General features: G+C 43.7%; 1 pseudogene; it reads left to right on the top strand.

The window, feature by feature from the left end:
- Positions 1-1,096: 1,096 nt before the first annotated feature.
- On the top strand, positions 1,097-8,260 carry LOC117081276 (annotated as a pseudogene).
- The last annotated feature ends 13,222 nt before the right edge of the window (positions 8,261-21,482 follow it).

Below are 21,482 nucleotides of genomic sequence, written 5' to 3'. Positions count from 1 at the left end.
GTCTCCAGGCTGGAGTGCAGTGGCATGATCTCGGCTCACTGCAACCTCCGCCCCCTGGTTTCAAGTGATTCTCCTGCCTCAGCCTCCTGAGTAGTTGAGATTACAGGCACCCACCACCACACCCAGCTAATTTTTGTATTTTTAGTAGAGACAGGGTTTTACCACATTGGCCAGGATGGTCTCGATCTTCTGACCTCATGATCCAACCGCCTCGGCGTCCCAAAGTGCTGGGATTACTGGTGTGAGACCCTGCTTCCGGCTGGGATTCTACTTTATTTAAGGCTCACTCTAGGCACCTTGGGAACCACAGAGAAATGAGATCATAAGCATAACCAGATACTACTGTTCCAGTTTTCCAGGGAGCAGAGTCAGCCAAGAAACTGCTTAGGGGACAAATTCCTCATCTCACCTTCTTTCCCTCACCTCTGAAACTAGTTTTAAGACAAACCCACTGTAAGAGACACTTTGAAGGATGAAGGAGGACCCCAAAGCTCCGTGACATTCTCCAGCTCCAGGAAATCTCGCGGTAAGGCAGCCAGGACTGCCCTTGTCTGAACCTACGTCCTTGAGGCTCAGGCAAACCTCTCCTTCCATGGCAGAGGGATGTTTAGGTGACATTTTTCTCCCTGCCACTCAGCATCTTTTAAACAATCCTCCTCCACCTTGGGAGAATATGCATGAACTCACTGCAGTCTAGGACGACGGAAGCTGAAAATTGTCTTTCTCCCTGGGAATAGAATTGGTCACAAGGGGAAAAACACACCTCCCCTGAAAAATAAGAATCTGGGGCCAGGCATGGTGGCTCATGCCTGTAATCCCAGCACTTTGGGAGGCCAAGGCGGGCAGATCACCTGAGGTCAGGAGTTCAGGACTAGCCTAGCTAACATGGTGAAACCCCGTTTCTACTAAAAATACAAAACTTAGCCAGGCATGGTGGCACACACCTGTAATCCCAGCTACTCAGGAGACTGAGGCAGGAGAATTGCTTGAACTCAGGAGGCAGAGGTTGCAGTGAGCAGAAATTGCGCCACTGCACTGCAGCCTGGGCGACAGAGCAAGACTTGTCTCCAAAAAAAAAAAAAAAAAAGAATCTAGGATGACTGCAGGTTCTTTCAGGCAAAGTTCTTTTGCTTGCCATGGTAGAAATCCGTGTCAAGTGGAATTAGTGAAGAAGGGACCTCGTTGGAAGGATATCAGGGTATGTTGCAGGGCAGGGGCAGTGGGCCCAGAAGGACCGGGTGCCAAACCCTGGAAGATGGACTCCCCAGGAATCCGTGGAAGCAGCGACACCCCACGTTTGGCTGCTGCCAGCTGCACTTGAGTTTCCTCGGCTTGCTCACCCCAGCCTCAGGGGCCTATGGCGGGAGGGGAGGAGGTTGGCACAGCCCCTTGGCTCTGCAGTACACCGCCTGTAGTGCACCATGAATTAATATTTTTAATAAATCCTGTAATTATCTTGTGAACAGAACATTTTTGTTGCACTATGTTTTTCGGTGTTAAAAGCATTAATTTGTTCGATATAAACATAAAAAATATACCAACTTTTTTGTAACCTTGTTTCTTTATTTTCTTCGTGGAAAGTGGGCTCTAAGGCCCCAACTAAGAGGTGCGCTTGGCTTTGTGTAGCCACCCCAAGTGGCCAGCCAGACTGCGGCCAGCTCTCAGACCCGGGTTGGAATGTCTAGGAGAGACGTTCAACCGGCATACTTAACTGTTAGACCTCAAGATCCCTTTTCCATGCAAGGGACAAGGAGTCGTTATGGGCTGGACAGACATCCACAATGTGTCTAAATGCATCTACAAAATTATCCTCTTCCTGGGCTCACCCTGTGCAGAATCTCAGATACTACAGGTCTCCAACCAGCTGAGCAGAGGACTCCCAGGACTGTGGAATCTCAGGGGAGCTCACCTGGCAGCTCAACTTTCCTAAGTGTGTACGACTCTGCTTCCTCCCAATTCTTGTCTCTCTAGTACATCGCTATCTTCTCTTGATCCTGAAATGTTTTTGTTTGTAATGTTCTGTTTTATCATATGTTTTGCGTTCCCTCAAACCCTTTGTGGCAGGACAAAAGACCAAAAAGTTGAATAAATATCGGGTTTGTACTTAATGTCATCAAATCAACATACATCTTGTAGGCGTCTCAGGAGCCTAGCCAGCCTCCAAGAGGGCTTGGTCCAAGTCAGAATTAATTTGTCCTTCTTCCTTCCCTCCCTCCCTTCCTTCTTCCCTCCCTCTCTCCCTCTCTCCCTCCTTTCTTCCCTCCTCCCCTCCCTTGCTATCTTTCTCTTTGCTTTCTTTTTTTTGTTTTCTTTTTTTTTTGAGATGGAGTCTAGCTCGGTCGCCCAGGCTGGAGTGCAGTGGCCGGATCTCGGCTCACTGCAAGCTCCGCCTCCCGGGTTTACGCCATTCTCCTGCCTCAGCCTCCAGAGCAGCAGGGACTACAGGTGCCCGCCACCTCGCCCGGCTAGTTTTTTGTATTTTTTAGTAGAGACGGGGTTTCACCGTGTTAGCCAGGATGGTCTTGATCTCCTGACCTCGTGATCCGCCCGTCTCAGCCTCCCAAAGTGCTGGGATTACAGGCTTGAGCCACCGCGCCTGGCCCCTTTTTTTTGTTTTCCATGAGTAACTTTTTTTGTAGAAGCAATTCAAATATCTTTAAAAACACTTCTTAAACACTGAAGTATGACCAAAAAAATAAAAACGATTCAAATTCCCACCACATCCCCCCTAAGAGATAATTACTGTTAATATTTTGGTCTACAACTTTCCAGATAATTTTCAATCAAATTAGCCTCACTGTGCAAATAACCCTACTGTAACGCTGACTTATATCCTATTTTTTAACTTGGCAGCATGTTATGTTTCTTTGCGCATTATTGCATTTTCTTCTGGAAACATTTTATTTTCTAAACTGGAATCAACTTTGTTTTTCTGATATATGTATAATATTTAACCAATACAGAGAAGTAGAGTCCCTCATAATCCCACTTCCTAAAAATAATCACTATTAATTTTTTAAAATCCTTCAAGTTTTTATGTATGTGTAAACATACATTTATATAGACAGAACCCTAACACATCGTTGGATAGTGTTTGGTAAACCGCTTTTTCCTTCTTAACACTAGATCATGAGTATCTTCCCACATCAATACATCATGTGGCCGAGCACAGTGGCTCATGCCTGTAATCCCAGCAGGTGGGCGGATACCTGAGGTCAGGAGTTCGAAACTAGCCTGCCCAACATGGTGAAACCCCGTCTCAACTAAAACTACAAAAATTAGCTGGGCATGGTGGCATGCGCCTGTAATCGCAGCTACCCAGGAGGCTGAGGCAGGAGAATCACTGGAACCCAGGAGGCAGAGGCTGCAGTGAGCCGAAAAGAATGCACCATCCTTCTTGATGGCTACATTGAATTCTATTCCATTGAATAAATGGACCATAATTTATTTAACCAATCACTTCTTGTTGGAAACATATTCTAATTTTTCAATTTTTACCTATTATAAGGAATTATTATTTTTTCAATTTTTCACTATTATAAGGAATACTATGCTCCTTATAATGATGTAAGCATCATTGTGTATGCTTCTTGGTCACATATCTGATTACTCCTTTAGAAAAAAATTCCTAGAAGAAGAGTTGCTGAGAAAAAAAGGATACATCTTTTAAAATTTAATCATATTAATGAATCGTCCTCCAGAAAATGGCACCAATTTACATTTCACCAATATGTGTAAGATAAACTGATTTTCCACACCATCTCCAACATTGGCCATTATCACTTTTTTATCTTTGCTAGTAAGATGGCTGAAAATGAGATTTCATTTCGGTTTCAATCTGTAAGTCTTTGATTATCAGTGAGGTTGAAGCATGCTTTTACATCTTTATTTGTCCAATTTAGTTTATGAATTACCTAATTAACTATTCATGTGTTTTGCCTATTTTATTTTATAAAAGCATTCTTCTTTTCTTATTGATTGGTAAAAGTCCTTTTTATATCAAGGCTATTAACCTTGACATCTATGTTGAAATTGTTTTTTCTCACTTAGTTCATTGTATCTTTTGCCATAGAAAGTTTTCATTTTTATATGTTTGGTGGGTTTTCTTTTGAAATGCGGTCTCATTCTGTCACCCAGGCTGGAGTTCAGTGGCATAATCTCAGCTCACTGGAACCTCTGGCTCCCGGGTTCAAGCTATTCTCCTGCCTCAGCTTCCGGAGTAGTTGGGACTACAGGTGTGTGCCACCACGCCCGGCTAATTTTTGTATTTTTAGTAGAGACAGGGTTCCATGATGCTGGCCAGGCTGGTCTCAAACTCCTGACTTCAAGTGATCCACCCACCTCAGCCTCCTAAAGTGTATTTTTATGTATTTGTACCAGCCTGAGCAAACAAAAAGCCAAGTAATGGCCTTAAACCATACAATATTAGCTGTTTAATTAACCTGAAATTCAGAAGTAAGCGGTCACAGGATTGGTCTGGTGGTTCAGAGATGACATCAGTCTCTGTATGTCCTTCAGATTTGCCATTTAGTGTATGTTGACAGTGCCTCCCCTCAGTGAGACAAAATGCCTGCTACACCTTTAAATATCACATCCTCGTACTCTGATTAGGAAGGACAAGGATTTTTAAAAAAGGAGAATAAGGACAAGGAATTTTTTTGCCGTCTCACAGATCTGCTATTTTCATCGGAGAGGAAATTCTCTCCCAGAAGGTCCCAGTAGATTTTTACTTATATCTTACTGGTAACCAGTAGTGCGTGCTGAAATAAACCTGCCAATCACTTCCTCTATGACTTGTGGCTTAACACCACATTACCAAAAGACCTCCCTATCCCCAAATTCTCTCTCTTTTTTTTTTTTGAGACCGAGTCTCGCTATGTTGCCAGGCTGGAGTGCAGTGGCACAATCTCGGCTCACTGCAACCTCCGCCTCCTGGGTTCAAGAGATTCTCTTGCCTCAGCCTCCCAAGTAGCTGGGACTATAGGCACGTGCCACAATGTCCAGCTAGTTTTTGTATTTTTAGTAGAGATGAGAGGTTTCACCATGTTGGCCAGGATGATCTCGATCTCTTGACCTCGTGATCCACCTGCCTTGGCCTCCCAAAGTTCTGGGATTACAGGCATCAGCCACCATGCCCGGTCCCCACATTCTTTTAAAATGCAATCCACTACTATGTCCTAGAACTTTTGAGTTTTTATTTGTTTTATTTCCAAATCCTTAAACTATCTGGAATTTATTTAGGAGTATAGTATGAGATAACTTTGCTTTTTTTCCAAAGGATATCCGATGTACGGACAACTTTTATTAAATAATCAATATTTTCCCCATCAAGTTGAAATACCATCTTCATTATTTACCAAATTCTCCTAAATTCATGGGTCTAGCTCCATGGATCTGTCTTTTCTTGCTCCAGTACCACAATGTTTTTCATCACTACAGTTTCATAGCAGGTAGCACAAGTTATTCTTTCTTCGTTATTTTCTTGGCTATTCTTTATTTGTTTATTCTTCTAGATAAACATTAGGATTAGTTTAACTAGTCCCCTCCACCCACCAATGAATGTTTTCTTTAGCATTTTGATTTGACTTACATTAAACTTATAGATTAACTTTAGAAGACTTCACATCTTTACCAATATTTAGTCTTTCCTCCCAGGATCTTGGACTGTGCCTCTCCACTTTTCATCTTCTTTTATGCCCTTTAGCAAAGTTTATCATGTCTTCATAAATATCTTGCACATTTTTGTTAAGCTTATTTATATGTATTTTATTTTTTATGCTGATTGTAAATGGGATTTCTTATACCAATAGGAAAACTCAGAAAGGATCATTTGTTCATTTCTTAAATATATTCTATTTGGCTGGGTGAAGTGGCTGACCCCTGTAATCCCAGCACTTTGGGAGGCAGGGGCGGGAGGATCACCTGAGGTCAGGAGTTCGAAACCAGCCTAGCCAACATGGCAAAATCGGGTCTCTACTAAAAATACAAAAATTAGCCAGGTGTGGTGGCAGGTGCCTGTAATCCCAGCTACTTGGGAGGCTGAGGCAGGAGAATCACTTGAACCCAGGAGGCTGAGGTTGCAGTGAGCTGAGATCATGCCACTGCGCTCTAGCCTGGGTGACAGAGCAAGACTCCATCTCAAATATATATATATATATATATATATATATATATTCTATTTGGCTATGATTATTTGAAAGTATTCCTTGATTTAATTTGCTAATATTTATTTGTCATTTATTTCCAAGAAAGATAAGGATGAAATATTTTTATCCTTTGAAGGACTTTTATAATAATGTTTGCAAAGTTTATAAATGAATCAGGGAACTTTCAGTCTTAAAATTGCTCTAGAAATGTATCATTCAACAAATACAGTAGCCACCAGCCATGTGTGGCAAATGAGCACTTGAAATGTGGCTACAGTGACCCACTGCTGTAATCCTAGCACTTTGGGAGGCTGAGGTGAGTGGGAGTGGATCCCTTGAGTCTGGGAGTTTGAAACTAGCCTGGGCAACAAGGTGAAACCCTGTCTCTACTAAAAATACAAAAAATTAGCTGAGCATGGTGATGTGTGCCTCTAGTCACAGCCACCCATGAGGCTGAGATGCCAGAATCATCTGAGCCTAGAAGATCCAGGCCACAGTGAGCTGTGATTACACCACTGCACTCCAACCTGGGCGACAGAGTGAGACCCTGTATAAAAAAGAAGAAGAAGGAGAAGGAGAAATGTAGCTACTGCCAGTGAAGAGCTAAATTTATTTTTATTATTATTTTGAGACAGGGTCTCACTCTTGCCCAGGCTGGAGTGCAATGTTGCATTCATTGCTCACTGCAGCCTCCAGCTCCTGGGCTCAAGTGATCCTCCCACCTCAGCCTCCTGAGTTGCTGGGATTATAAAGCACACACGATCATGCCTGGCTAATTTTTCTTTTTTCTTTCTGTAGGGATGGAGTCTTGCTCTGTTGCTCAGGCTGGTCTCGAACCCCTGGCCTCAAGTTATCCTCCCACCTTGGCCTCTCAAAGTGCTAAGATTACAGGCATGAGCCACTCTCCCTAGACAATGTTATTTATCTTTGATATTTAAAATTAAAAACTGATGTTTGACTTAGTTACTGGAAAACTTTTAAGCATTTTGGAACAATGTAGGTATGTGAATCTGCTTTTCAACTGTAGATTTACTTTATAAAACCTAAATCTTCAGAGATAAGTATTTTTGATGAAAACTTAGTGTCTGAATTGAGATATGCTGTAAGTGTAAAATACAGAAGAGTCGGAGCCGCCTGGGCGCGGGCCGCCCGGGATGTCCACCCCCTCCTCCTGTCCTGGATGGTTAGGTCCCACCTGGACCTCCTCCCACCCGCTTCACCGTCCCCTCCGGTGCACCTGCCTTCTGAAGAGGAGGCTCCTGCTCCGATGGGGGCCTCACTTATTGCGGACTTAGAGCAGCTGCACCTGCCCCTGTCCCTATCCCCACCACAGGCCCCAGCGGAGGGCCCTTCGGTCCAGCCTGGGCCGGATCCCCTCAGGGCCATGGAAAAAGAGCTGCCGCCTCCCCCAGCAGAGCTTGTTGAGAGAGAGGCGTCCACAGACATCCGTGGCTTCTGCCATAAGACTGTGTTCCCCCAAGAGCTGGCTGTGGATGCCATGAAGAGGCAGTACCATGCCCAGTACTTCAGGTGCCGTACCTGCCACCGCCAGCTTCTACCAGAAGGATGCGCGACCCCTCTACGAACCCTGCTACCAGGACACGCTGCAGAAGTGCAGCAAGTGTGGCGAGGTGGTCCGGAAGCACATCATCAGGGCCCCGGGCCAGGCCTTCCACCCCTCCTGCTTCACGTGTGTGACCTGCGCCCGGTGCATCGGGGACAAAAGCTTTGCCCCGGGCAGCCAGAACTAGGTGTACTACCTGAACAACTTCTACAGGAAATTTGCCCCCATCTGCAGCATCTGTGAGAATCTCATCATTCCTCGGGATGGGAAAGATGTCTTCAAAATCGAGTGCACTGGAAGAAATTTCCATGAAAATTGCTACAGGTATGAGGACTGCAGCATCCTCCTGTCTATCTAGCCCACGGACCACGGCTGCTACCCCCTCAACAACCGTCTCTTCTGCAAGGCGTGCCACCTGAAGCAGAGTGCTGCGGGGTGCTGCTTAGAGTGCCCACCGGTGTCAGGCAGTGAGCGGACCACTAGCCCCGGCTGGGGCCCTTCTCTGACTTGGTTTCCCTTCCTGACCTGCTCTTGCACACTTTCCTTCTGAGCCTCCACGGGGACCAGCCTGCAAGTTGGCGCAGCCTGTCTAGGACACAGCGGGGCTGAGCGCCCTCAGAACTTCCACTCCTCCTCTACCCTCTGGGCACCAGAAGGTTCCTGGACCATGACCCCCAGATTTCCTTGCTGGTCCTACCCCACTTCCAGGGAAAAGCTGGGGGAATTCTGCGGGGGACACTTGGACCCCTAGCACTGACTGTAGCTGTCTGGTCGGGGTGCTGAAACCAGCATGGCTTTGCACGGTTGAGCTGTTTGAGTAAAAGCTCCAAAGTCCCTTAAAAAGTGCTTTTTAGCCTGAACGCCGTGGCTCACACCTGTAATCCCAGCACTTTGGGAGGCCGAGGTGGGAGGATCACTTGAGGTCAGGAGTTCAAGACCAGCCCGGCCAGCTCGGCGAAACCCATTTCTACTAAAAATACAAAAATTAGCTGGACGTGGTGGCACATGCTTGTAGTCCCAGCTACTTGGGAGGCTGAGGCAGAAGAATTGCTTGATCGTGGGAGGCAGAGGTGGCAGTGAGCTGAGCTTACATAACGGCACTCCAGCCTGGGTGACAGAGTGAGACTCCATCTCAAAAACAAAAACAAAAAAAATTGCTTTTGAAAATGTTGAGGTTGGCTGGCCACGGTGGCAAACGCCTATAATCCCGGCCAAGGCAAGTGGATCACCTGAGGTCAGGAGTTCGAGACCAACCTGGCCAACACGGTGAAACTCCGTCTCTACTAAAAATACAAAAAATTAGCCGGTCATCGTGGCTGGTGCCTGTAATCCCAGCTACTAGGGAGGCTGAGGCAGGAGAATGGCTTGAACCCAGGAAGCAGAGGTTGCAGTGAGTCGAGATTGTGCCACTGCACTCCAGCCTGGGCAATAAGAGTGAAACTCCATCTCAAAATAATAAAAGAAAAAAAAAAAAGAAAGAAAGAAAGAAAGAAAAAAGAAAGAAAGAAAGAAAAGAAAAAGAAAAAAGAAAGAAAAGAAAATACTGAGGTTGAAATGATGGGAATCAACGTTCTTTGTATTTAGGGGAGAGAGTGTAATAGCAAACACCTCCCCTTGGTTCGCACACATACAAGAATGGGACCCATTGGGGACACAGCCATGGACTTCCCCATTCTGGAATGTGTGGTGCTAAAGTGAGGCTGGGGCCCAGGCCTAGAAGGAGAGGGTGGCCCATAGATACCCCGGGATATCAGCAGCCCCCGATCTGCCTTCTGGCACCTCCTCCCGGGTGCTGTAGTGAGTCAGCAGGCATAGGGTGAGAGCTTGTTGCATGCTGGGCACAGGGCCGAGTGTGCCTCCTGCAGCCTTGAGAGGGGCCATGCACCACCCCACCCCAAACACACACAAGCACTTCTCCAGGACAGTTCCAGGAGAGATGTCCCTTCAGTCCCCTAGTTATGACCCCCAGTCCCACTTGGGCCCTGTAGCCCAGCCTGTCTTGTAACCACTGCCTCCTCAATGCCACATCTAGAAGGTTCTTCTTCCCTTTGAAAGAGAATCATCGTCGTTGCTTCATCACTTCTAAGACATTTTGTAGGGCATGGACAAGTTAAACAGAATGTGCTTTCCTCCCTGGGGTCTCGCTGTACCACAGGCTCCTGGGAGAATGTCACAGGGGCCATGGACTGGGTAAGCTTCTCTGTAGAACCCCCGGGGCTTCAGCCCGGAGCACAGAGTCTTGCCCTAAGCCTGGAACAGTGAGCCCCGAACTTCTGCATTCACAGACCACCTGCACAATTTTTTATCATAACCAAAGGTCTCCTGTTCTGTTATGTCACTTAAGTCAACATGCTATTTTGTTTTCACTCACTTCTGACTTTAGCCTTGTGCTGAGCAATCATGTTCATGTGGCAGTTATGGTTGTCTTCTTACACATGAAAATAAATGCATAACTCTTTTTTTTTTTTTTTTTGAGACGGAGTCTCGCTCTGTCGCCCAAGCTGGAATGCAGTGGCCGGATCTCCGCTCACTGCAAGCTCCGCCTCCCGGGTTCCCGCCATTCTCCCGCCTCAGCCTCCGGAGTAGCTGGGACTACAGGCACCCGCCACCTCGCCCGGCTAGTTTTTTGTATTTTTTAGTAGAGACGGGGTTTCACCGTGTTAGCCAGGATGGTCTCGATCTCCTGACCTTGTGATCCGCCCACCTCGGCCTCCCAAAGTGCTGGGATTACAGGCTTGAGCCACCGCGCCCGGCCTGCATAACTCTTAAAAAAAAAAAAAAAAAATATGAGCCCGGCGCGGTGGCTCACGCCTGTAATCCCAGCACTTTGGGAGGCTGAGGGGGAGCAGATCACCTGAGGTCAGGAGTTTGAGACCAGCCTAACCAATGTGGTGAAACCCTGTCTCTGCTAAAATTAGCTGGGCATGGTGGTGGGTGCCTGTAATCCCAGCTACTTGGGAGGCTGAGGCGAGATAATCACTGGAACTGGGGAGGTGGAGGTTGCAGTGAGCCTAGATTGCGCCATTACACTCCAGCCTGGGCAGCAAGAGTGAAACTCTGTATCCAAAAAAAAAAAAAACCCTCAAACCCCGCCGCCCGAAAAAAGCATACTCAAGTTTGAAGACTTAGTGTGAAAGAAGAATGTAAAACACCCCAATAACAATTTTTATATTGATTGCATGTTGAAATGCTAAATTTTTGAAATATTAAAACATTATGAAAATTGATTTAACTTTTTTTAGTTTTTTAAACATGACTACTAAAGGATTTTAAATTATATATGAGGCTTATGTTATATTTCTATTGGACACCACTGCTCTAGGTTTTTAAATAATAGCATTTATCTGATTCTTAACATCTGCCAGAACTACACTTGTTTTTTATAACTGCATAGTGTTTTGTCAAATGGATGTACTAAGTGTGTCTAACCGATCCGTATCTTTTACTTTATTAAATTTTTTTGTTTGTTTGTTTTTTTAGAGACTAAGTCTCACTCTGTTGCCCAGGCTGGAACACAGTGGCATGATCCTGGCTCACTGCAGCCTTGAACTCCAGGACTCGAGTGATCCTCCCACTTTGGCCTCCCAAAATGCTGAGATTATAGGCATGAGCCACAATGCCTGGCCCAATCTGATATCTGTGAATATTTAAGTTTTTTCATCCTTTCTTTCTTTTGGTAAATAATTTTGTGTTTAACAAGTTTGTGGCTGTATCTTCATACAGGGGAATGACATAATCAGATTTGCTTTCTGAAAATCATTTTGGCTATATTGTAGAGAACATGCTGGCTAAGGGCAAGCATGGATTCAGGGAAACCAGTTAGGATGCCCTTGCAAAAGTTCTGGGGAGATGGGAACAGTGGAGACAGAAAAAAAGGGATACTCTCCGGACACACTTAGGACATGGAGCCCATAGGACTTGGAATGAATTGGATACTGGAGTCATGGGGAGGGAGTCCAGGATGACTCCCAAGATTCTCGCTGAGCAACCAGAGGTTGGTGAAACAATCACTGAATTGGGAACCCTAAAAAAAGAGTAATTTGGGGGAATAAACTCCTGAGTTCAGTTTTGGAATGCTCTTGAGATATCCAAGTAGAGATGTGGAATGGCCAGGTGTACAGCAAGAGGAGAGGCAAAGATAGAGATAAAATTTGGGAGTCATTGGTGTACAGATAATATTTAAAGCCTCAATGGGCCAGGCGAGGTGGCTCATGCCTGTAATCTCAGCACTTTCGGAGGCCAAGGTGGGAGGATCACCTGAGGTTGGGAGTTTGAGATCAGCCTGACCAACATGGAGAAACCCCATCTCTACTAAAAATACAAAATTAGCTGGGCGCATGCCTGTAATCCCAGCTACCCTGGAGGCTGAGCCAGGAGAATCACTTGAACCCGGGAGGCAGAGGTTGCGGTGAGCCGAGACCGCACCATTGCACTCCAGCCTGGGCAACAAGAGCAAAACTCCGTCTCAAAAATAAAAAATAAATAAAAGTCTCAATGGGTCTGAATGAGGTTTTCAGAGGAGAGAATGTAGATGGAGAGGCCTGGGTGTTTGGTGGAGAGGGAGGAAGTAGCTAAGATCAAGTGTTGTGCAGCACCAATATTTAAAGCCAGGGAAGGAGGAGTCAGGACTGGAGACTGCTTGAGAGAGGTCAGAGGTATAGATAGAAACAAAGCCAAGAGTGGTGTGGGGCTCACAGAAGCCAAGAAGAGGTGGGCATTTTAGGGAGGATGTCAACCTCTTGCTGAAAGATTAAGTGAGATGAGAAACTTAAGCAATGCCTATTGTTCTATCTCACTAATAATCAGTGACATGCAAATTAAAACAATAAGATATCAGTGTTCACCTATTCAATGATTTTCAAGATTAATAATATCCTGTGTGGGCAAAGATGGGGGAAGAGGTACTCTTAGACCCTGTTGGTAGAAATGTAATGGTACCAGCTTTGGGGGTGGTCTTGGCAGCATCTATCAAAATATAAACTGCATGTACTCTTTTTTTCTCTTTTTTAATTTTCCAGCTACTAGAACTGATACATATACTCTTTAACCTAGCAATTTCTCTTCTAGTTTATTTATCCTAGAGAAATACTGGCTCATGCGCAAGAGATTGCAATTACAATACTGTTCACTGCAGCATTGTTTGTAAAACTGAAACACTGCTAATAACATAAATGTCCTTTGGTAGAAAGAAGACTATGTACATACTATTGAAGACTGGGGAAGTAGGTTAAAAGAATGATGCAAATTTATATACACTTAAATGTAAAAGTCCCCAAGACAGCGTAAAGTGAAAAAGTGGCAGACCAATGTGTATAGGAAAGTCCTGTTGGTATACATTGTAAAACCTGCATATTTAAATATATAAATATATAAATATATATTATATATAATATATAACAAATCTGTATTTAATATATAATTAATATTTAATATACAATAAGTATAAATATAAATATATGATATATATTTATATATATATTTTTTTTTCAGATGGAATCTCACTCTGTCACCCAGGCTGGAGTGCAGTGAAGCAATCTCAGCTCACTGCAACCTCCACCTCCCAGGTTCAAGCGATTCTCCTGCCTCAGCCTCCCAAGTAGGGGGGACTACAGGCGCGCATCACCACATCCAGCTAATTTTTGTATTTTTAGTAGAGATGAGGTTTCACTATGTTGGCTGGGCTGGTCTTGAATTCCTGACCTCAGGTGATCCAACCGCCTCGGCCTCCCAAAGTGCTGGGATTACAGGCGTGAGCCACTGCGCCTAGCCCAAATATTTACATTTACATGAATATAAATGCATAGAAAACTGTCTGGAAGGATGTCTAGCAAACTGTTAACAATGATTAGCCTAGAAAGTGGTTTGGAGTGGTAAGGATGGGCGAAGGAAGACTTACCTTTACTCTGTGTACTTTGGAATGGTTTACGTTTTTAAAACAAAAAGTTATCTATGAATTTTTTAAGTTTTTGGTTTTTGATGTCCGTGAGATTCTGGAACATAGGAATTACGGGCAGTGAGGTTAGTTAGCCAGGTTGTGTCAGTGATGGGTGATGAGGTGGGAACCATACTGGGGAGGTTTACCTATTTATATATGTGCTATTCTTCCACTATTACCCACATTAGATCTGCAACACTGTGCCTGGGTCAGGATCTGGCGCGGGGGGCGGGGGGGTGGTCAGGAAAGAATACAAGTTTGGTGTGAAGAGACTCAGATGGAGATCCTGGTACCACCATGAGCTAGCTGACTCTTTTCTTATTTGTCTGTTTCATGAAAGTGTTGATAGAGGGTGGCTGAAGGGTGGAAAGAAAGCGAGATAAAGGGCCAATTTCCTGCCTTGTATAAATAGGAGACATGTGCGTGGCCAGGCACCCCTTCTGCCTCCACTTCAGACATCACCAAGAGATTGGTGATGTATTCGTGGGCTGGGGGGCAGTGTGAGAATTAAATGAGATGATATTGTGTTATAAACCATACTTAGGGGGTTGCTAACATTATCATAACATGGCATCTTGCACCACAAAATCTCAACTATTGCCCCGCATCTTGAGATGACTGTTTCAAGTGCTCATTCCAGGTAGCCAAGCCTTGCCCAGGACCTGTTCCACAGGACAGGGCAGCTTCATCCCCATAGCCTGCCCCAGCTAACCGCTAGTGGCACCCTGGGGAGCTGTGTTGAGAAGGATGCTCGAGGCCGGTGGGCAAGTGCATCACAATCCTGGGTGATGTCTGAAGTAGAGGCAGGAGGGGCGCCTGGCCACACACATGCCTCCTATTTACATAGGGCAGTGAGAGAGGCAGAAGCTGTCCTTCCACCACCTCTCCCAGGAAATTGGCCCTTCATCTCGCTTTCTTTCCACCCTTCAGCCATCCTCTTACTATCAATGGGTTGTATCTAATCCTTTCTGAGGTGTCAAACTCCCTGTTACGTCTCCTAGGGATGTTTACATTTATTAAGGGCTTCTTAAAAACAGAAAAGCCTTCAAAATCCCCCCCAGATGACTCTTTAATGGTGGAATTAGAGCACAGTGAAAGGCAGTCATTGAAATATTTTTGGATAGAGAGCTTTATCTTTAATTCTTCAATCACACTTCAGAGAGCCCTTCTTTTTCTGCTCCTTTTAAAGTCAAAATGATACTCTGAGGTTTCAAAGGCGCAGTTTGATGACTCCTAGAAGGGCACCCCTCCCAGCCTAGGGTAGCCACACTGCCTGCCTAGGTGACAGTTCAGGGAGGTTGGGGGATGGGTGTGGGAAGCACAGATGGAGGTCAGCCAGCCCCAGCAAGAGTCTGGCGTGGACTCCTTCTGGGGACAACCGGCTTCTCACTTCATTCTTCTTACAAACTCCATCTCTTCGCTCCAGGCCTTAACAAACAAGAAGGCGTTTGGGACATTAAAAAGGACTTGTGCAGATGTTAAAGAATGATGACCGCAGCACAGTGATGGCAGCTTTTATGGGGGCCACCGAGGACTCAGGGCCCAGCCCCTGTGCAGGATCTCAAGCCGTTTCCTTTCCCTCTTTCGCATACATAAAATAGTTCACCCTCTCAATGATTTCCTAATCTTAAAATTGACTTTCCTAGAAGAGTGTTCTTTCATGCTGTCTGTATTGTTAGAGTTTTAAAATAATGATCATGTATTATTTTTTAAAAAGAGATTTTTCCATTTTGGAGGGAAGAAAGAACAGGCTTTCTAATAGCTTTCTCTGTCTTCTTCCTTTACAGCTAAGTTATTTCATGTTTTCTTGGGTTTACCACATGACAGCTATATATAATGTAAGAGTATTTGTACTTTTATTCATAGCATTTGGTTTGATCTTTTTTTTTTTTTTTTTTTTTTTGAGACAGAGTCTCACTCTGTCTCCCAGGCTGGTGCAGTGGCACAATCTCAGCTCACTGCAACCTCCACCTCCCAAGTTCAAGCTATTCTCCTGCCTCAGCCTCCCAAGGAGCTGGGATTACAGGTGCCCGCCACCACAGCCGGCTAATTTTTGTATTTTTAGTAGAGACGGTGTTTTGCCATGTTGGCCAGGCTGGTCACAAACTCGTGACCTCAGGTGATTCACCCGCCTCGGCCTCCCAAAGTGCTGGAATTGTAGGCATGAGCCACCGCGCCCAGCCTCTTTTGGTTTGATTAAGCCATTGGCATAGAATACAAACAACTTTACCTGGGTAGTTTGAAAAACTTTGGAGCCAGGAGCCATGAATGCTTTGAATGACAGAAATCCACCAAACAGGCCCACGGTGCTGGATAAGAAAAGCATTTTTGTGTGTTTGGAAATGAAATGATCTCATTCTATTTGTCCTAAGTTGATTTTCCCTTCCTTTATTATTGTTTTTCATTATCTATACTAGTTTTCTACTGCTGCGTGACACATTATCACAAACGTTGTGGCTTAAACAACATCTATTTATTTTCTTGCTGTTTCCTTGGGGCAGATGTCTGAGCATAGCTTGGGGGCTCCCCAGTGAGTTTCACAAACCTGCAATGCAGATACTGGCTAGGGCTGGGGTCTCAGGCAGTTGTTGGCAGAATTCAGCTTTTTGTAGCTATAGACTCATGGCAGTGTGCTTCTTCAAGATCCACAGCATCTTCTTCAGTCTCAGGCAAGGGACTTGAATTACATCTGCAAAACTCCTCTCACCTTTGTCATATAATGTCACCCATCAAAGGAGTGACAGTCCTTATATGCACATGTCCCCCACACACTCAAGGGAAGGGGATTGATTAGGCAAGGCTCGTTGGAGGTCATCTGAAAATGCTGCCTAACACATCATACATGATACACTGAGCCATCATTTATTTCATTCATTTTTTATTTGTTTACATTTATTTATTTTATAATTTCAACTTTTATTTTAGATTCAGAGGGTACATGCACAGGTTTGTTATATGAGTATATTGCATGATGCTGAGGTTTAGAGTACGACTGATGATATCAACCAGGTAGTGAGCATAGTACCCAACAGTTTTTCAATTCTTGTCCCCCTCCCTCTCTCCCTAGGAGTCCCCAGTGTCTATCATTGCCAGCTTTATGTCCATGAGTACCCAATGCTTAGCTCCCACTTATAAATGAGAATGTGCAGTATTTGGTTTTCTGTTCCTCCATTAATTCACTTAGGATAATGGCCTGTAGCTGCATCCATGTTGCTGCCAAGGACATAATTTCATTCTTTTTACGGCTGTGTAGTATTCCATGGTATATATGTACCACATTTTCTTTATCCAGTCCACTGTTGACTGGCACATAAATTGATTCCATGTTTTTGCTATCGTGAATAGTGCTGCAATAGACGTACAAGCGCATGTATGTTTTTGGTAAAATGATTTCTTTTCTTTTGGATATATACCCAGTGATGGGATTGCTAGATTGAATGCCAGTTTAGTTCTGTTTTAAGTGCTTTGAGAAATCTCCAAACTGCTTTCCACAGGGGCTGCACTAATTTACATTCCCACCAACCATGGATAAGCATTCCCTTTTCTCCACAGTCTCATGAGCTTCTGTTGTTTTTTTGACTTCTTAATAATAGCCATTCTGACTGGTGTGAGACGGTGTCTCACCGTAGTTTTGATTTGCATTTCTCTGATGATGAGCGACGCTGAGCATTTTTTCAGGTTTGTTGGCCACTTGTATGTCTTCTTTTGAGAAGTGTCTGTTTATGTATTTTGTCCGCTTTCTTAATGGGTTTATTTGGGTTTTGCTTGTGAACTGCTCTAAGTTCCTTAAAGATTCTGAATATTAGACCTTTGTCAGATGCATAATTTGTGAATATTTTCTCCCATTCTGTAGGTTGTCTTTTCACTCTGTTGATAGTTTCTTTTGCCATGCGGAAGATCTTTGGTTTAATTAGGCCCCAATGATCAATTTTTGGTTTTGTTGCAATTGCTTTTGAAGACTTAGAAATTCTTTCCCAAAGCCAATGTCCTCAATGGTGTTTCCTAGAATTTCTTCTAGTATTCTCATAGATTGAGGACTTACATTTAAATCTTTAATCCATCTTGAGTTAATTCGTGTATGTGATGAAAGGTAGGGGTCCAGTTTCTTTCTTCCACATACGGTTAACTAACTGTCCCAGCACCATTTATTGAATAAGGAGTCCTTTCCTCATTGCTTATTTTTGTTGACTTTGTCAAAGACCAGATGGCTGTAGGTGTGCAGCCTTATTTATGGGTTCTCTATTCTGTTCCATTGGTGTATGTGTCTGTTTTTATACCAGTATCATGCTGTTTTGATTACTGCAGCCCTGTAGTATAGTTTAAAGTCAGGAAATGTGATACCTTTGGCTTTGTTCTTCTTGCTTAGAATTGCTTTGGCTACTCGGACTCTTTTTTGGTTCCACATGAATTTTAAAATAGTTTGTTCTAATTCTGCGAAAAATGACATTGGTAGTTTGGTAGGAATAGTGCTGAATCTGTAGATTGCTTTGGGCAGTCTGGCCATTTTAACAATATTGATTCTTTCAATCTATGAGCATGAATGTTTGTCCATTTGTTTGTGTCATCTACGATTTCTTTCAGCAGTATTTTGTAGTTCTTCTTGTAGAGCTCTTTCACCTCCTTTGTTAGAGGTATTTGTAGGTTTGTGTGTGTGTGCGTGCATGTGTGTGTGTGTGTCTATTGAAAATGAGACTGTATTCTTGTTTTGGCTCTCAACTTAAAACATTGGCGTATAGAAATGTTACTGATTTTTGTACATTGATTTGTATTCTGAAACTTTACTGAAGTCATTTATCAGTTCCAGGAGCCTGTTGGCAGAGTATTTAGGGTTCTCTAGGTATAGAATCATATCATCAGTGAAGAGAAATAGTTTGACTTTTTCTTTTCCTATTTGGATGCTCTTTATGTCTTTCTCTTGCCTGATTGCTCTGGCTGGGACTGCCAGTACTATGTTGAATAGGAGTGGTATGAGTGGGCATCCTCGTCTTGTTCTAGTTCTTAGAGGGAATGCTGTCAGCTTTTGCCCATTCAGTATGATGTTGGCTGTGGCTTTGTCATAGAGGTAAGCCATCATTTAAAAATGATAAAATAGGCTGGGCACGGTGGCTCATGCTTATAATCCCAGCACTTTTGGAGGCCGAGACAGGCAAATTGATTGCTTGAGCCCAAGAGTTTGGACCAGCCTGGGCAACATGACGAGACCCCGTCTCTAAAAAAACGATACGAAAATAGCTGGGCATGGTGGCACATGCCTGTAGTCCCAGCTACTCAGGAGACTGAGGTGGGAGGATCACTTAAGCCCAGGAGGTTGAGGCTAAGTGAGCTGTGATTATGCCACTGTACTCCATTCAGCCTGAGCAACAGAATGAGACCCTGTCTAAAAAAAAAAAAAAAAAAAAAAAAAGAGAGAGAGAGAAAGAGAGAATAGAGGTAAGTAAAAAGAAAAATAAACAATTGGAAATTATCTCACCTATAGACAATTTCTCTTAGCATGTTGATTTGGCCTTCTACACTTTTCCCATATGAACAGCTATTTTTAAAATTAGATTGTGACATATGTATTATTCTGTAACTGACTTTTTTCACTTTAACAATGGTTTAAGAATTTTTTTTTTTTTTGAGACTGAGTTTAACTCTTGTCACCTAGGCTGGAATGCAATGGCACAATCTCAGCTCACTGCAACCTCCACCTCCTGCATTCAAACGATTCTCCTGTCTCAGCCTCCCAAGTAGCTGGGATTACAGGCGCCTGCCACCATGCCCAGCTAATTATTATATTTTTAGTAGAGACAGGGTTTCACCTTGTTGGCCAGGCTGGTCTCGAACTCCTGACCTCAGGTGATCCATCCGCCTTAGCCTCCCAAAGTGCTGGGATTACAGGCGTGGGCCACTGTGCCCAGTCATGAATATTTTCTGATGCACATACAAATATCTATTGCATCCACCTTAAGGCTGTAATATACTCCATTTAATGAAGCTACTGTAATTTATTTAGGAAGTCCACTATTGAGAGAGGGGGTTAAATAAACTTTTTATTTCTGAACAGTTTTAGATTTACAGAAAAATATGAATATAGTACAGAGAGTTCCTATAGACCTCATACCCAGTTTCCTTTATTACTAACATCTTACATTAGTGTGGTACATTTATTATAATCAATAACCTATATTGATACATTGTTATTTAACTAAAGCCCATACTTTATTCAAATTTCCTAAGTTTTACCTACTGTCCTTTTTCTGTTCCAAGGTCCCTTCCAGGTACATTTTACATTTAGTTGTCATGTCTCCTTACGCCTCTCTTGGCTGGGACAGTTTCTCAGACTTTCCTTATTTTTGGTAACCTTGACAGTTTTGAGTAGTACTCATCATGTATTTTGTAGAATGTTTCTCAGTTGGGATTTGTCTGATTTTTTCTCATAATTAGACTGGAGGTATATGTTTTAGGAGGAAGACCTACAGAGGTAAACTGCCATTTTCATTACATCATATCAAAGGGCCCACAGTATCAATATGACTTATTACGATTGATGTTAACCTTGATCACCTGGCTAGGGTAGTGTTTGCACATTTCTCCACTGTAAAGTGACTCTTCTTTTTTTTTTTTTTTTTTTTTTTGAGACAGAGTCTCGCTCTGTCACCCAGGCTGGAGTGCAGTGACGCGATCTCGGCTCACTGCAACCTCTGCCTCCCAAGTTGAAGTGATTCTTCTAAGTGGCTCTTCTTATTCCCTTTCCACACTGACCACTTTGGAAGAATGTCACTATGTGTGGCCCACACCTAAAGAGTGGGAGTTTTGCTTCCCTTCTTGAGGACAGGGTATCTACAAACATTATTTTAACTTCTACTGCATTGTCTCTTCTCCCCGAATTATTTATCTATTCAGTCATTAATATCAGTACTATCTAATACTACTTTATTGGCTTATTCAAACTGGTCTCGTTTTAGCCATTGGGAGCTCTTCAATTTGGCACCTGCATTCCTTTGACATACTCCTATCACTGTGAATTGAGTATTTGTTTGTGCTTTCCTTACCTTCTGGCACTACAAGATGCTACAGGTTTATCTTGTATATTACCTACCCTAGTCCTAGAATCAGCAGTCTATTAGTTTTTGACACTTGGATCATTTCTAGTTTTTTTTTCACTGTTTCTAGACAAGGCTTCAATGAACATCCTTGAGAACATATAAATGGATGTATCTATCTGATGATTTCACTTGAGCTATAAATGGGCAGAAACTGGAACTTAGACAAGGCTGATGATAGGATTTAGACCAAACCTCCCTCTGTCTAGCAGGTTCATTTGCATTTAAGACTGGGATTCGTGGGCTGGGCATGGTGGCTCACGTCTGTAATCCCAGCACTTTAGGAAACCAAGGCAGGAGGATCACATGAGGTCAGGAGTTCGAGATCAGCCTGGCCAACATGGTGAAACCCCGTCTCTACTAAAAATACAAAAATTAGCTGAGGTGGCACATGCCTGTAGTCCCAGCTACTCCGGAGGCTGAGGCACAAGAATCACTTGAACCTGGGAGGTGGAGATTGCAGTGAGCCGATATCGCACCACTGCGCGCCAGCCTGGGTAACAGAGCAAGACTCTGTTACAAATTTTTTAAAAAAGAAAAAGACTGGGACTCATGAGGTGAGTGCAATGGGTGATTTATAAATCCATTTGCATCTAAGATGAGACTTGGAAGGTCTGAACATAAAAATAGATTTTAGTTGACCGTACCAAATACTGGTGAGGATGTAGAACAAACAAATGCTCATACGATGCTGGCAGGAACGCAAAATGGTAAAGCCACTTTGGAAAACAGTTTGTCAGTTTCTATAAAGT

This window comes from Trachypithecus francoisi, unplaced genomic scaffold, assembly GCF_009764315.1.
Source record: "Trachypithecus francoisi isolate TF-2019V2 unplaced genomic scaffold, Tfra_2.0 Lachesis_group8, whole genome shotgun sequence".
NCBI classification, from domain to species: Eukaryota; Metazoa; Chordata; class Mammalia; order Primates; family Cercopithecidae; genus Trachypithecus; species Trachypithecus francoisi.
The sequence above is the reverse complement of the archived record's forward strand: the minus strand, read 5'-3'. Positions and strand labels throughout refer to the sequence as shown.